At 36.8% G+C, this 17,801-nt stretch overlaps 1 pseudogene; it reads right to left on the minus strand.

Annotated features, from left to right (window-relative positions):
- Positions 1-768: 768 nt before the first annotated feature.
- On the minus strand, positions 769-17,206 carry LOC148570030 (uncharacterized; annotated as a pseudogene).
- Between the last annotated feature and the right edge of the window lie 595 nt (positions 17,207-17,801).

Genomic DNA, 17,801 nt, shown 5'->3' on the forward strand with positions numbered 1-17,801 from the left:
GAACAAATGGGTATTTAGAATCAAGAATGAAGAACATAATTCTAAGCCTCGGTATAAAATTAAATTGGTTGTTAGAAGTTTTAGCTAGAGAAAAGGTATTAATTATGAGGAGATTTTTTCTCCTGTTGTGAAGATGTCATCCATTCATGTTATACTTGGATTAACAGCTTCTCTTGATTTAGAGATTGAGCAAATGGATGTGAAGACAACTTTTTTTCATAGTGATTTGAACAAAAATTCTACATGGAGTAACTGGAGGACTTTATTGTTAAACAAAAAAAGGCCTTGTGTGCAAGTTTAAGAACAGTCTTTATGGGTTGAAGCAAGTTCCAAGACAATGGTATAAGAAGTTTGAATATGTTTATGGGGGAGCATGGTTATCGTAAGACAACTTCATATCATTGTGTGTTTGTACAAAAATTTTCTGATGGTGATTTTATCATTCTTTTACTTTATGTAGATGATATTTTGATTGTGGGTAAAAATGTTTTGAGAATTAATGAGTTGAAGAAACAGTTGAGCAAGTTTTTTGCTATGAAGGACTTGAGTTCTGCCAAACAGATTTTGGACATGACTATTATTCGTTATAGAGATTTCAAGAAGCTTTAATTGTCACAGGAGAAGTACATAAAGAAGGTACTTCATAGGTTTGGCATGAATGATGCCAAATGTGTTGCTAATTTTTTTGCTCTTCATTTTAAGTTGAGTACCAAGCAGTGTCCAACTACTAATGAGGAGAAATAAGCAATAGATGAAATTTCTTATGCTTCAACTGTTGGAAGCTTGAAATATGGTATGGTGTGCACTAGACCAGACATTGCTCATACGGTTGGTACTGTGAGTCGTTTCCTCTTTAATCTAGGTAAAGAACATTAGAATGCTGTTAAATGGATTATGAGATATCTCAAAAGTACAACTAACTTGAATTTAGGTTTTGGTGGTGAGAATTCTTTACTAGTTGGCTTTACTGATGTAGACATGGCAAAAAATATTGATTCTCGAAAGTCTATTTCAGGTTATTCGGTCAAGTTTATAGGAAAATTATTTCATGGCAGTCAAGACTATAGAAGTATGTTGCACTTTCTACTACCATAGAGACAGAGTTTATTGCAACAACTGAAGCATATAAAGAGTTGTCGTGGATGAAAAAGTTTTTTGGAGAGCTTAGTTTCAAGCAAGACCATTATGTGTTGTTGTGTGACAGTCAAAGTATTATTCATCTTGTTAATAATTTTACTTTCCATGCAAGATCTAAACATATCTAAACAGAATTTTCGCTTTTGTGTGGAATAGTAAATTTCAAACAACAATTTTTCATTTGTTCACCGTTGGATTAACCTAAAATTGAACTAAAGCTTCATCTCATCTTATTCTTCATTTTGAACGGTGAAGATTTTGATTGGAGGTCTTTAAAGGGAGAAATATGCTTTGAACAGTAGCTCTATTATTGGATTTATTTTATCTTCTTATTATTCATTTGTGAGTTTTGGTGCTTTGATGTGTTGGCTGGTTGTACGCATGAGATCTCTCACATTGAAGGAGTTTTCCACGTTAAAATATTAGTGTGTTTTTGTTATTGTTTTAATTGATACATTTGTTTATTTATAATTGCTGTCATATTATATTGTGAGTGCTTTTATATTATTTTTATATATATTGGATATTTGTGTTGTTTTCATTGTTGACCCTTTTAAGATTTTTTAATGACTATTTGATATGAAAATTGAAAATTTTTTATCTTAATTTATTCTCAAAAAAACTTTTAAATAAAATTAAGATTAGGTTTTTAATGCTGTGTAAGGAACAAATTGAGATAAAGAAAAAATACTTTCAATTATCATTTTAGATATTTATTAAAAAATCTAGGGAGATAATTGTTAGTTCGAACTAACAATTATTAACGAAAAAAATAAGACTTGAAAGAAGTGCAAGAAAGGTTACTAAGTTCAAATAATAAGATAGAGAAGGAACATATGGAGGAGGATGAAAAATGGTAATGGCCACTTGATGGTTAACAAATCGATGAGACTGCAAGAAGGGAATGAAAGTCACATATGAGATTGCATAGAGAAGTTGAAAATTTGGAATATTATAAGAAGGTAGATACTTCAATAAAAATTTTATAATTATCTTTATGTAAAAATATTTTATTTTGATTATTAAATAATAAATTATAGAATTTAATTTTTATATGTTATAAAAATATTATTTTTATTTAAAATACAGTTAAATAAATAAATTATATTTTTTAAACAAAATTATCATAAAAAAATATTTTTAGTATTTTATTAGAGTAGTTGTTTTATAAGAATTTAATAAATAATGAAGGACATTAATGAGGGAATTAAGAATTTATGAGGGAAAAGCCTTATGCATTGGGAGATTTCTATCAACACCATAAAGGGGACCCAATGGAATTTGAAATGAAGCTAATAGAAATGGGTATGAAAGCATGGAGTGGACAGAAGTAAATTGGCTTCTTCAAATTTGGGGTCTCGTTGTGGCAGTTTACGTGTAGTGATAATGAGAGTATACTAGTGAAACTGCTAAGGAGTAGTGGGGGAGAATGGGATGAATAGTGCTATTAAGGAGGTGGGCAGAATAGGTGTATGGAAGAAGGAATTGCATTTTGCATGGTCAATTTAATACCAGATATGGAAGGTCACTTTGTTTTAGATTTTGTTTGACTTTTTGTTTACTTTTATGTCTCTTTAATTAAAAAAAAAAATGGGCACTACTTTTTTCTTTTATTTACATTTTTAAATCAAATTTTTTTTAGAGTGATATTACATGTCTATCTATATATACAAATATTTTTGTGATTAAGGCCAATTAAGTTGGTGTAAGTCTAATAAAAAAAATACAGATATACATACTATTTTTCTTCTTTTGTATTTTTTATGGCATATAAATTTTTTTTGGAGAACATAAAAATTTATTGATATAGCATACAAATTTTTTTAAGTATAACATACAAAATTTTGTATATAACAAACTTATTAATATAGCACACAAATTTTTGTACATAGTATAATTTTTTGTTGCGAATGTATTTTATTAGTCAAGTGAATCAATATTTTGGGTATGTAGTCCTCTAAAAATTTTTTATATTGCACATTAAAATTTTTGTGTTATATATTAAAATTTATGTGTTATGCGTATTTCATTGGTAATTTGGTATAGTATACAAATATTTACATATAACACAAATTTTTGCACATAGCATACAAATATTGTTGCGAATGTATTTTTTTTGCTGAGTGAGTCAACATTCTGAATATATAGTCCTCTAAAAATTTGTGTACTACACATCAAAATTTTTGTGCTATGTACCAAGATTTTTGTGTTGTATACAAAAATTTATGTGTTGTGCATATTTCATTGGTTGCTTGTTAATATTTTGGGCATGTGGTATTTCAAAAATTTTTGTGATGCATACTAAAATTTGTGGAATTAATATTCAAAATGGCCCCTAAAATTTGACCCGCGACTCAATTTAGCCCTCAAGAATTCAATTGACTCTAATTGTAACCTAAAATTTTGATTCGTGCCTCAATTTAGCCGTTCTGTCATTTTTCGTCACCGAAAAACTAACCTGGCAATTTTTGTGCTATAGTAATACAATTGTCTAAATATATGTAATTGTACAGTTATACTATTAGAGAAACATAAAAGAATAAGAATGTCATTTTAAATTAATCAAGGAGTAATACAATTATTCTAACAATGGTTGCTCCAATAAATAAATTGATGAGTTTGAAAAACTCCAAATTAATATTTATGATGACCAAACATTATTAATATAATTTATTACAAAATTAACTTTGGATTAAATGTTGATTAAAATAATTTTGCAATACAGGTTTATAAATGGGCCGAAATAAAAAGAAAATGTTGCTAGCCCAATGATTAAAACATTCAGCATTAATATGAAGTTAGTTTCTTATGGCTGAATGAAAAATATATCACTTGGGCTAGAATAAATTCTTGTTGCTCCAAGCCCTATTGTGATGTATGCTAAAGATCCAATGTTTGATCCGAAAAAAATTCATCAGGAAAGCAAATGTTATCATTTGCCTTATACCCTTCATCGGATCTCATGGATGAAATATTTTTGGGCCAGTTGTGATTATCAATGATACAAGCCCAAAATATAATTGCTTGAAGGCAAGCATGTTTGATCCGTAACCATGAAGCAAAGAAAACAAAGCTTAGTTTGCTTCCAACGGATCCAAGAATTTTACCATGCAATGGATTCCAAAATTCATTGAATTGTCATTTATTGCATGGGAAATATGAGAGAGAAATTTGCAGCTGAATTGCTTGATTGCCATAGTGCTGCACGCTACCAATAGCAAAGAAAAGGGAAGTAAATTAATTTACTTTAGTTTATTTGTTCAAAAACACTTGATTGCTTCTCTTTCTACATTTCCTATTCTCTCATCTCTTTCTTCTCTTCGGTCATTAACCAGGAAACCATGAAAGCAAAAATGAGCTACCAAAGTGAAGGAAGAACACTCTACAAGACCATCATGTTGATGGCAAGAAAACATAACAAAACAAAAGTGTGCTGTTGGTGAGATTTTCACCAAATATGGGTAGATTTGGTGAGGTAATCTCGAGCTCTTCATGCTCAAAATGAAAGAAGAAGATTCGGCCAGCAAGGAAGAGATTCTTGGAGGCATGACTTGTCTTTGATTCTGCTCAACCACCACAGGAAGTAGCTAGAGTGGCGAAGTGATGGAAGAGACAGAGATTGAAGCAGATGAAGTCATCATCATCATGAAGCATCAAGGGCCAGAAATCCATCTTGGAGAGCAAGCCAAGGATGGAGCGCTCGGATTGATGAAGAGTGGTGACAAAGGAAGGACTAGAGGTAATTGCATGTTGGGTTTTGCATGGTTATCTCTTCTCTCTCTATGTGGTCGAACCGGTTCTGTTTCTTGAAGAAGAAGAAGTTGGCTTGCGTTTTGGCTTCAAGTGTGGAGGCTTCTCTCTTCTATAAAAAGAGAGAACAACCACTGTTTGGAGCAAGGAGTTAGAAGTAAGCAGTGAGAGTGCAAGGCACAGGATTCTCAGAGCTACCTAAGCTTACAGATTTTCTTCTCCTTCAATGTATTCTGTTTAGTATTTTTCTGTTTAATTTTGTCATGTCTTGAGTCTCATGGAAAAAGAAAAACAGTGAGGTTTGTATGAAAAAGCCATAGAGCGAAAAAAGGTAGAGAGTGCAAAATTAAAAGAAAAATCCATAGATGTCTTAGAGTTCCTTTGTTCATCTATGTTGTGTTTCATGATTCTGTGGGAATCCCCTTGTAAGTTGGGTTAGAACTTTACAGATTGTAATCAGGAAGATTATAGTGAAATTCCATCATGTTTGTGATGGAGACTTGATGTAGGCTACACTGCACTTAGCAGCTGAACCAGGATATATCTGGGTGTAATTTTCTCTCTTCTCTACTCCATTTCTGTTTCCACTGCACATGAGCAAAAACCAAAAATATCTCGTGTCAAGTGACGAGACAAAAAAAAAGTCTCGTGGCTAGGGACGAGACAAAAAGAAAAAGTCTCGTGGCTAGTGACGAGATAAAAACAGAAAAGTCTCCTGAAGGTATTTCAAAAGCCAGCAAGTGTTACTAAGCAAAAAGGGGGCTAAGATTCAACCCCCCTTCTCTTAGCCACTGAAACCATCAATTGGTATCAGAGCTTGGTCTCAAAGAGATCAAGCTTTGCAGCTTGGAGTAAAGATCCTCATGGCAGAAAACAGTGGCTCAAATGTGGTATCCTACAATCTGACCGAAGGACAATCAAGCAACAGACCTCCTCTTTTCAATGGGAAAAATTATACCTATTGGAAGGAGAGGATGAAGATATTTGTACAAGCAGTAGATTACAGACTTTGGAAGATCATCCTAGAAGGGCCTCAATATCCAACTGTTACAAGTGCCGAAGGAGTTGTTTCTCTTAAACCTGAAGCAAGTTGGACGGATGAAGATAGAAAAAAGGTGGAGCTCAACGCCAAGGCCATCAATCTGCTCAACTGTGCTATCAGCTTTGAGGAGTACCGACGGGTATCACGTTGCACAACAGCAAAGAAAATCTGGGATAAACTCCTAGTTACTCATGAAGGAACAACTATTGTGAAAAAGATCAGGATTGATATGTTAAACAGAGAGTACGAAATGTTTGCAATGAAGGAAGGAGAATCCATTGATGAGATGTTTGAACGCTTCAACACCCTCATTGTTGGCTTGGATGCTATGGGAATCAAGTATCCTGAATCTGTGCTAGTGAGAAGAGTGTTGAGATGTCTCACAAAAGAGTGGGAAACTAAAGCTTTAATTATCTCTGAGAGTAGTGGCCTTGACTCTATGACTTATGATGATTTGAGAGGAAATTTACTTGCTTTTGAAAACACCTACTTGAAAAAGGATTCAAAAAAGAAAGGAATAGCTTTTTCTTCTGTCACTAACCCTCTAGATGATGAATCCAGTGATAACTCATCTGAAAATGAATTTGTGTTGTTTGCAAAAAAATTCAGGAAAATGGTGAAGCTCAAAGGCAAAGGCGGCAGCTCAAGGAAAATGAAGAAAGACCTTAGCAAAGTAACTTGTTACAACTGCAAGAAAATGGGACATTTCAAATCTGATTGTCCCAAGTTGAAGAAGGAAGAAAAGCCAAAAAGAGGAAAGAAGAAGGGACTGATGGCTTCATGGGAAGATTTGGAAAATGACTCGGATGATGATGATGATGAATCCGAGACCAAGTCACAACCATGTCTCATGGTAGATCACATAGATCAGGTAGTCTTTCATAACCCTAACACTGAAGATCTTCATCTTATGATAGACCACCTTTTTGAAAAAATAAGATGTTTTCTGCTGGAAAATCAAGAACTTGAACAACAAATCATTATTCTTAGAGCTGAAAACAGTTTTCTTAAAGATAAAGTAAGGGAGGCCGAAACTGCTTGTGATCTTGTTGAAGAAAATAAGCAGTTAAAAGCCCAACTTAGAAGTTGTGAAAGTAACCATTCTGTTATTGCCTATGTAAATTGTTTTAAGGAGAATGAAGAGTTGCTGAAAAAGATTAGAAATCATGAAAATGATTTAGCCAAGTTTACTCAAAGTTCAAAAAATTTAAATCAAATATTGGCTAGTCAAAAACCACTCTTTGATAAAGCTGGTTTGGGGTATTACAAATCTGATGAGAAATCTTCTTTTGAAAATAGAGCCTCATCTTCTAATGACACAAGGTTTCAAAATCCCACCTATTTTAACAAAACAGCAACTTCAAGGTTTTGTAGGCTATGCAACCGAAATGGTCATTTTCCCATTCAATGTTTTTTTGGTGAAAGAATAATTGGTGATAAAGTTTACAAAGTTGTTTTTGATTACAATGGTTTGGGACATAGGAGATGGTTTAATGTGAAAGGATCCAAGAAGATTTGGATACCTAAGGTTACTTGAGCTTGTTTTGTAGGTGTGTGTAACACCCTACCACACAAAGCTTTACGCTTAAGTCGTAAAACAAAGGTGATGTGGTATTACGACCTCTAAAATAAAATAAGTACATATAATAGCAGAAGAGTTATAATATGCTAGGAGCCTTGAAGGATAGGGAAAATAAAAATCGCGAGATAAAAGCGCAACGCTCAAGGAACGAGTTAACTTGCATGCTAAGAAAACTGTAACTGTCAAACATAAGATAACAGAAGTAGGAATAGAGTGCCAAAGATACAAAATATCAAGCTCCTAACTCAGCCTGCGAAGTCAAGACTGGCCGGAGAATATTTACACATATATATACATACATATCCAAAACCCAAAAGTACATATACACAATCCTGCCTCTCCATAAACCTCTAAGAGGATCAAAAAGAATAAGTCATGCGGAGAGAAAACTAAGTACATATATATACATCATAGCATAACAAAATATCCCAGTAACCACTCTGCTTCAAGAGTCCAGACGCCTAACGAGATGCCTCTCGACCTGCATCTGAAAATTAACAACATAGTATGGAATGAGAACCGGAGGTTCTCAGTATGGTAAAGGTGCCACACACATAATATATAAGGTCCTGGGAATGCCAGAGGCAATCCTAGAACGCCGACACTCAGATTGTAGAGCTTAAAGTATTAAACAGAAGCCATAAAAGGTGGTTTCCTAGAAATATTTAATCCTAACTTAACTTAACCTTAAATCTAAGTCCTATACTGCCATTCCTCCATACCTCCAATTCCATCATGCATTTTCACAGACAAATAAACAGATAAAGGCAAACACAAGAAAGTTACAACTACTGCAGGTAACAAATACACATTTAGCATGGCAAATACAGATAGGCACACCCAATTAGAGCACAAGCAAGTAATTCAAGTAATATGCATATGATGCATGCCTGTCCTATGGCTGATGAGGCTCATCTGTCGGTTATCCAGCCAACCCGACAAGTCTGAATTGTCCTTAGACTGTCCCCCGACGTGCATCCCCAAGAGTCTATGCATAGATTTTTCTCAAATAATCAATATTGCTCAATGGGGGTAACATTCCCGGGAATTTATATAGTGCCCGGTCACACTTACGTCGTAGGGTCAACAGAGTATCGAGTTTTCAACCTGGTACACGTGGTGGCAAGCCACGGCACTTAATCCAAGGAATCTCGTATCTCAGATTATTCAAATTCATAAGCCATATAAATAATTCAATTATAATTCATCAACATCCATATCATTCCCAATTGCATCTCATTCATCATCATACATTAAACATATTCAATCCTTATCCTTCATTATATCACCTCCCATTCCATCCATCAATAGTTTCAATTCAAAGCATAATTCATTCTTTTCTAAGAATCAAACTTCAAACTTAAAACATACTCACTATCTTAATAACTCAAAATCAAACCATATAACCCTTAAATCTAAATCTCTTTTAAATAATCATCTAAATAAAATCTCTAATTTTTTATAAAATTTCGGCAGCATCTCCTCTAAAACTCGGACTTTGCCACCCTTTTCGGGTCCAAACCTGCTTTCTTTTCAATTCAACATACCCTTCCTCATCATCATAACAATCACCACAATAAATCTACTTCAAATCAACAATTAAACTCATACAATATTCAAATCCAACAACCAAAATTCAACTAAGGATCATAGTTCACAAATCCTAGGCTTTTAACACAAAATACCTCATTATCACAACAACCTCCACAATAGTTATGCCTCAAATCAATAATTCACCAAATCATTAGTTAATCAACAATAACATTCAACCATAATTCTCTCCAAATTAACATAACAACATTCACCATCCAAAATTAAAAACTAATTATCCAATAAATTTCAACCAAATATATTCATCGATAAATTACTAAACATTAAACATACACCTGCATTCCAACTTATCCAATGGTCATCTAGCCTAAGTTTTCACAGAACATTATATATTAAATGCAAGAAACCTAAACCATACCTTAGCCGATTTCCACGTAACGACCAAAGCTATTTATTCAAAACCAAAACAGCCCCTCAAAACTCAACTAATCCGCTTCCTCCAAGTTCCAGTATTCACAATTTCAAGCTCCAATTATTTATTTTCAACCTAATACACATTCATAATACATATATACCCAATTTAATACTCAAAGCTCAAATTTAATGAAATTAAAATAGAATTATCATATCCTCACCTTACCCAAGCTTCACATAAACAAGAGTGAACGTTTCTCTCAAGCTAATTGGATCCTAAAACATCAGAAATCAAAGAAATTCAATATTCCCACTTAAAATTCGAAAATTGGGGGAAGATGAAGCTGAGAGTAAAATAGCAAGTTACCTATGAAATTGTTCCGGTAGAAATGTAGAGCTCGACGCGGTGAACGCGTGGCCGCAAACGGTGCGGCGATCGGAGCTCGAACGGAGGAGTTACGGGAAATTGAATTTCACGTAAACGAATTTCTCTTCTTCTCTTCCCTGGGAGGCTTGCTGCGTCGCTGAGGGAAATGAAGAGAAAATGAGCCCGTGGCTCTTTTTAATGGGCTGGTCCGGTTGAACCGACAGCCCAGTTCGGGTCCGGTTCAACCGATTCGGTCCTTTCGGTCCATTCTTGGACCGTTTTCTTCAAAATTAGTGTCAAAATTCTCGTTTCGATGAGCTCTACCCTATTTTGATATAATATTCGCATTTCTAATCCTCCTTATTAAAAAATAATTTATTAACTAATTATCTACTAATTTAACCGGGGTTTACATTCTACCCACCTAATAAAGAATTTTGCCCTCAAAATTCAAATATAGTTACCTGAAAAGAGATGTGGATAGTCCTTTCGCATATCTGATTCGAGTTCCCAGGTATGTTCCTCGATACCAGCTCGTCTCCAAGCTACTTTTACCAATGATACTTCCCTTCCTCGTAATCGTTTAACACTGGTGTCATCAATCCTCACCGGAATTACTGGGAGTGTTAGATCTTCTCTCACTTGGATTGGTTCTGGTTCTAGAACATGACTTGCGTCAGGATTATACTTCCGAAGCTGTGACACATGGAACACATCGTGCAAATTCGAAAGGTATGGCGGTAAGGCAATTCTATAAGCCACTGGTCCAATTCTTTTCAGAATCTCAAACGGTCCAATATAACGGGGATTCAGTTTCTTGGTCTTAATAGCTCTTCCCACTCCAGTGGTTGGTGTAACTTTCAAAAAGACATGTTCTCCTTCTTCGAACTCCAAAGGCTTTCGCCTCTGGTCAGCATAGCTCTTTTGGCGGCTTTGGGCTATAAGCATTCGACTACGAATCTTCTTTATCTGCTCAGTCGTTTCGGCTATCATCTCAGGCCCTAATAAACTCCTTTCTCCAGTTTCATACCAACACAATGGAGATTGACATTTTCTGCCATACAGAGCCTCATATGGAGCCATTCCGATGCTCGCATGATAGCTATTATTATAAGCAAACTCTACTAATGGCATATACCGGTCCCAGCTCGCCAGTTGGTCCAAAACACAAGCTCTTAGCATATCTTCCAAGGTCTGAATAGTTCTTTCTGACTGACCATCTGTCTGAGGGTGATACGCAGTACTCAAGCTTAACTGAGTCCCAAATGCACGCTGAAAAGCTCCCCAGAACCTTGATGTGAAACGAGGATCTCTGTCAGATATGATAGTAGAAGGCACACCATGCAACCTGACAATCTCTTTGATATACATTCGAGCCAATTCCTCCATTGTGCAACTTATTCGGATAGGAAGAAAGTGAGCTGATTTTGTCAGTCGATCCACAACCACCCAAATAGCGTCACAACCAGATCGGGTTCTAGGCAAACCTATCACAAAATCCATTGCGATACTCTCCCATTTCCATTGTGGAATCTCCAAAGGCTGAAGGGTCCCTGATGGTCTCTGATGCTCAATCTTAACCTTCTGACACGTTAAACATTTAGATACATGCAATGCCACATCATTCTTCATACCTGGCCACCAGAACATCGCTTTCAGATCCTGATACATTTTAGTGCTCCCTGGGTGAATTGAAAACCCGCTCTTGTGAGCTTCCTTCAAGATACTTTGTCGTAGGTCTCCAACATCAGGCACAATAATCCGGTTCTTGAACCTCCATAAACCATCCTGACCTTTTGACATTCTCCACTGTTTTCCCTGTTCAACTGCTGGTAATACCTTACGTAACGCTTCACTATCTTGATGAGCCTTCAGAAGTTCTGATTTAAAATCACTTGAAATCTGTAACTGACTCAAACACAAAATTCCAAATTCTTCTCTAACTCCCAAATTCAAACCTTGAAATGCCTTTAGTAACTCTTCCTCCCGTAGCATCATCCAAGCTGCATATAAAGACTTCCGACTCAAAGCGTCCGCCACAACGTTCGCTTTTCCTGGATGATAATTCAATTCAAAATCATAATCTTTCAGAAGCTCCATCCACCTCCTCTGACGCATATTCAACTCTTTCTGCTCAAAAAGATACTTCAAACTCTTATGGTCTGAGAAAACATGAAACTTAACGCCATAGAGGTAGTGCCTCCAAATCTTTAAAGCAAACACAACAGCAGCAAGTTCTAAATCATGTGTCGGGTAGTTCATCTCATGCGGCCTTAACTGCCGTGAGGCGTATGCTACAACATTCTGGTGCTGCATCAAAACACACCCCAACCCTTTTAGAGATGCATCACAATACACTTCAAACGATTCACTTGGTTCAGGTAATACCAATACAGGTGCAGTAGTCAACCTGTGCTTCAATGCCTGGAAACTCTCTTCACATTCCGGAGTCCAGATAAAAGGTGTATCCTTCCTAGTCAACTTAGTTAAAGGTAAGGCGAGCTGTGAAAATCCCTTAATGAATCTGCGATAATACCCTGCCAAACCTAAGAAACTCCTGATCTCTGTCACTGAAGTTGGTCGCTCCCAATTCATCACTGCTTCCACCTTAGCAGGATCCACAGCTACCCCCTGCTTACTCACCACGTGGCCAAGAAACTTCACTTCACTCTTCCAGAACTCACATTTAGATAGCTTAGCATATAACTTCCTGTCTCTCAGAATTTGCAGCACAGTTCGCAAATGATCAGCATGTTCCTCTTCAGTCTTAGAATAAACAAGAATGTCATCAATGAAGACAATAACAAACTTGTCCAGATACGGTCGAAAAATCCTGTTCATATAATCCATAAATACTGCCGGGGCATTAGTTAACCCGAAAGACATCACTGTATACTCATAATGACCATAACGGGTTCTGAAAGCAGTTTTCGGAATATCCTCGTCTCTAACCCTTATCTGATGATATCCGGATCGCAGGTCAATCTTAGAAAACACACTGGCACCCTGTAGCTGATCCATTAGATCATCGATTCTAGGCAACGGATATTTATTCTTCACAGTGATCTTATTCAATTGCCGATAATCGACACACAGCCGCATACTCCCATCCTTCTTCTTTACCAGTAACACTGGCGCTCCCCACGGAGAAACACTTGGTCGGATAAAATGCTTACCCAACAGATCTTCCAGTTGAGCTTTCAGTTCAGCCATTTCTAAAGGCGACATCCTATAAGGAGTAATTGAAATTGGACCGGATCCAGGTACCAACTCAATTGCAAATTCAACCTCTCGGTTAGGTGGGAATTCATTAATATCATCCGGAAACACATTTGGAAATTCACATACAACCGGAATTTGCTCTAAACTCTGATCATCACCTGATACTCCCGCAGTTAATAACATAATACCCTGACATTCGGTTCCAGAACAGTTTACTATCATAGAGTTCAAATAGTAACTATTCACCACAACCGGTGCTTCTGACCCTTCTGGCATAAACTGTACTGACTTCTCAGAACAATCAAGCAAAACATGATTCTTGGATAACCAATCCAATCCCAAAATGAGATCAAGACCAGTCATAGGCAAACAAATCAAATCATGCACAAATTCACGCTGTTGTACTCGAAAGGGAACTTGTGGACATTCTATCCTAGTCACCATAGCTTCATGAGTAGCATTATATACTTTCAAATCATAACCTAAGACCACCATTCTCAATCTTAATTCATGGGCCTTTTCAAATGCAATAAATGAATGACTTGCTCCTGAATCAAATAAAGCATTTAAGATTTTACCAGCCATTTCACAATTACCTCTAATAAGTGTCTCAGATCCCTCAGCACCAATGGTAGAAGTAGTGTATACTCTCCCCGGCTGTTGCACCCTACCAGTCTCATACTTCTTCTCAGGGCAATTACTGGCTATATGCCCGGGATGTCCACAGGAATAGCACACTCCAAGTCCTAATCTACACGGAACTCCAGGATGATATTTTCCACACTTCTGACAATTCAGATCCTGCTGTGGCTGCTTCCCAAACCTTTTTCCTTGATTAGCAGTAATATTCGGCCTTCTGTAATTACCTTGACCCTGAGTCTGCTGCGAAACAAAACCTCCACGTTTGAAATTCCTACCTCTCGGAGCAAAGTTCCTCCCTGAAGGCCTCTGAAAAGGCATCCTCAAACTCCCTTTCTCTGCTGCCGCCTTCCTCACACAATCCTCAGCCACCCTACTCTTATTCACCAATTCAGAAAATACCCTGATCTCCATTGGGGCAACGAAGCTCAGAATATCGCTCCGAAGACCTCCCTCATATTTAATACACTTCCATTCAGCAAAATCTTCAGGCGCACCTTGACAGATACGAGAAAAGCGACATAACTCCTCAAATTTGCTGGTATACTCAGCAACAGTCATTTGTCCCTACTTTAACTGCATTAATTCAAGTTCCTTGGCATTTCTAGCTGAATTAGGAAAGTATTTCTTATAGAACTCTGTCCGGAAAACCTCCCAAGGAATCGCAGCACCATCAGGCTGCAGGATACGTCGTGTTCCCTGCCACCAATACTGAGCTTCACCTTGCAACTGATAAGTCCCAAATTCAACCCATTGCTCTTCAGGAACCTGTTGTGCCTGTAACGCCCTTTCCATAGCCTGAATCCAATTATCTGCATCAGTTGGATTTGAGGTTCCCCTAAAAGTCGGAGGGCGAACTTTCAGAAATGTAGCAAGTGTCATAGGACCGTCCTCATCATTATTGTTCCCATGATTACCCTGATTTATCTGATTACCCAGTGCCTCAGCTGTTGCCTGCATAGCTGCAGCCATATTTCCCAAGGCAGCCATAAAGTCTACTGGATCAGTCCCTGTGGGTACAGGAGTAACGGTGCCTGTCCTACCTCTACCTCGCCCGCGACCGCGTCCGCGAGTCGACATCTGGTCCCTATACACACCAAACAAGTGATATTAAGTTGATCAGTCTCAATATCGCAGGTCTAATGCTTTAAGTTCCAAATGCATGCTCACAAACGTTTATGCCATATATATCAATCAGATATCCTAATAGCACATAAACACATATACAGAGAATGCACAGAAGCACAATCAGTCCGTCTTTCAGGCTCTATAGGAACGAACTGCTCTGATACCATTAATGTAACACCCTACCACACAAAGCTTTACGCTTAAGTCGTAAAACAAAGGTGATGTGGTATTACGACCTCTAAAATAAAATAAGTACATATAATAGCAGAAGAGTTATAATATGCTAGGAGCCTTGAAGGATAGGGAAAATAAAAATCGCGAGATAAAAGCGCAACGCTCAAGGAACGAGTTAACTTGCATGCTAAGAAAACTGTAACTGTCAAACATAAGATAACAGAAGTAGGAATAGAGTGCCAAAGATACAAAATATCAAGCTCCTAACTCAGCCTGCGAAGTCAAGACTGGCCGGAGAATATTTACACATATATATACATACATATCCAAAACCCAAAAGTACATATACACAATCCTGCCTCTCCATAAACCTCTAAGAGGATCAAAAAGAATAAGTCATGCGGAGAGAAAACTAAGTACATATATATACATCATAGCATAACAAAATATCCCAGTAACCACTCCGCTTCAAGAGTCCAGACGCCTAACGAGATGCCTCTCGACCTGCATCTGAAAATTAACAACATAGTATGGAATGAGAACCGGAGGTTCTCAGTATGGTAAAGGTGCCACACACATAATATATAAGGTCCTGGGAATGCCAGAGGCAATCCTAGAACGCCGACACTCAGATTGTAGAGCTTAAAGTATTAAACAGAAGCCATAAAAGGTGGTTTCCTAGAAATATTTAATCCTAACTTAACTTAACCTTAAATCTAAGTCCTATACTGCCATTCCTCCATACCTCCAATTCCATCATGCATTTTCACAGACAAATAAACAGATAAAGGCAAACACAAGAAAGTTACAACTACTGCAGGTAACAAATACACATTTAGCATGGCAAATACAGATAGGCACACCCAATTAGAGCACAAGCAAGTAATTCAAGTAATATGCATATGATGCATGCCTGTCCTATGGCTGATGAGGCTCATCTGTCGGTTATCCAGCCAACCCGACAAGTCTGAATTGTCCTTAGACTGTCCCCCGACGTGCATCCCCAAGAGTCTATGCATAGATTTTTCTCAAATAATCAATATTGCTCAATGGGGGTAACATTCCCGGGAATTTATATAGTGCCCGGTCACACTTACGTCGTAGGGTCAACAGAGTATCGAGTTTTCAACCTGGTACACGTGGTGGCAAGCCACGGCACTTAATCCAAGGAATCTCGTATCTCAGATTATTCAAATTCATAAGCCATATAAATAATTCAATTATAATTCATCAACATCCACATCATTCCCAATTGCATCTCATTCATCATCATACATTAAACATATTCAATCCTTATCCTTCATTATATCACCTCCCATTCCATCCATCAATAGTTTCAATTCAAAGCATAATTCATTCTTTTCTAAGAATCAAACTTCAAACTTAAAACATACTCACTATCTTAATAACTCAAAATCAAACCATATAACCCTTAAATCTAAATCTCTTTTAAATAATCATCTAAATAAAATCTCTAATTTTTTATAAAATTTCGGCAGCATCTCCTCTAAAACTCGGACTTTGCCACCCTTTTCGGGTCCAAACCTGCTTTCTTTTCAATTCAACATACCCTTCCTCATCATCATAACAATCACCACAATAAATCTACTTCAAATCAACAATTAAACTCATACAATATTCAAATCCAACAACCAAAATTCAACTAAGGATCATAGTTCACAAATCCTAGGCTTTTAACACAAAATACCTCATTATCACAACAACCTCCACAATAGTTATGCCTCAAATCAATAATTCACCAAATCATTAGTTAATCAACAATAACATTCAACCATAATTCTCTCCAAATTAACATAACAACATTCACCATCCAAAATTAAAAACTAATTATCCAATAAATTTCAACCAAATATATTCATCGATAAATTACTAAACATTAAACATACACCTGCATTCCAACTTATCCAATGGTCATCTAGCCTAAGTTTTCACAGAACATTATATATTAAATGCAAGAAACCTAAACCATACCTTAGCCGATTTCCACGTAACGACCAAAGCTATTTATTCAAAACCAAAACAGCCCCTCAAAACTCAACTAATCCGCTTCCTCCAAGTTCCAGTATTCACAATTTCAAGCTCCAATTATTTATTTTCAACCTAATACACATTCATAATACATATATACCCAATTTAATACTCAAAGCTCAAATTTAATGAAATTAAAATAGAATTATCATATCCTCACCTTACCCAAGCTTCACATAAACAAGAGTGAACGTTTCTCTCAAGCTAATTGGATCCTAAAACATCAGAAATCAAAGAAATTCAATATTCCCACTTAAAATTCGAAAATTGGGGGAAGATGAAGCTGAGAGTAAAATAGCAAGTTACCTATGAAATTGTTCCGGTAGAAATGTAGAGCTCGACGCGGTGAACGCGTGGCCGCAAACGGTGCGGCGATCGGAGCTCGAACGGAGGAGTTACGGGAAATTGAATTTCACGTAAACGAATTTCTCTTCTTCTCTTCCCTGGGAGGCTTGCTGCGTCGCTGAGGGAAATGAAGAGAAAATGAGCCCGTGGCTCTTTTTAATGGGCTGGTCCGGTTGAACCGACAGCCCGGTTCGGGTCCGGTTCAACCGGTTCGGTCCTTTCGGTCCATTCTTGGACCGTTTTCTTCAAAATTAGTGTCAAAATTCTCGTTTCGATGAGCTCTACCCTATTTTGATATAATATTCGCATTTCTAATCCTCCTTATTAAAAAATAATTTATTAACTAATTATCTACTAATTTAACCGGGGTTTACAGTGTGCCTAGCATCCAAACGGAAAGA

Source organism: Arachis ipaensis, chromosome B3 (genome assembly GCF_059453495.1).
Source record: "Arachis ipaensis isolate K30076 ecotype BB chromosome B3, ASM5945349v1, whole genome shotgun sequence".
NCBI lineage: Eukaryota > Viridiplantae > Streptophyta > Magnoliopsida > Fabales > Fabaceae > Arachis > Arachis ipaensis.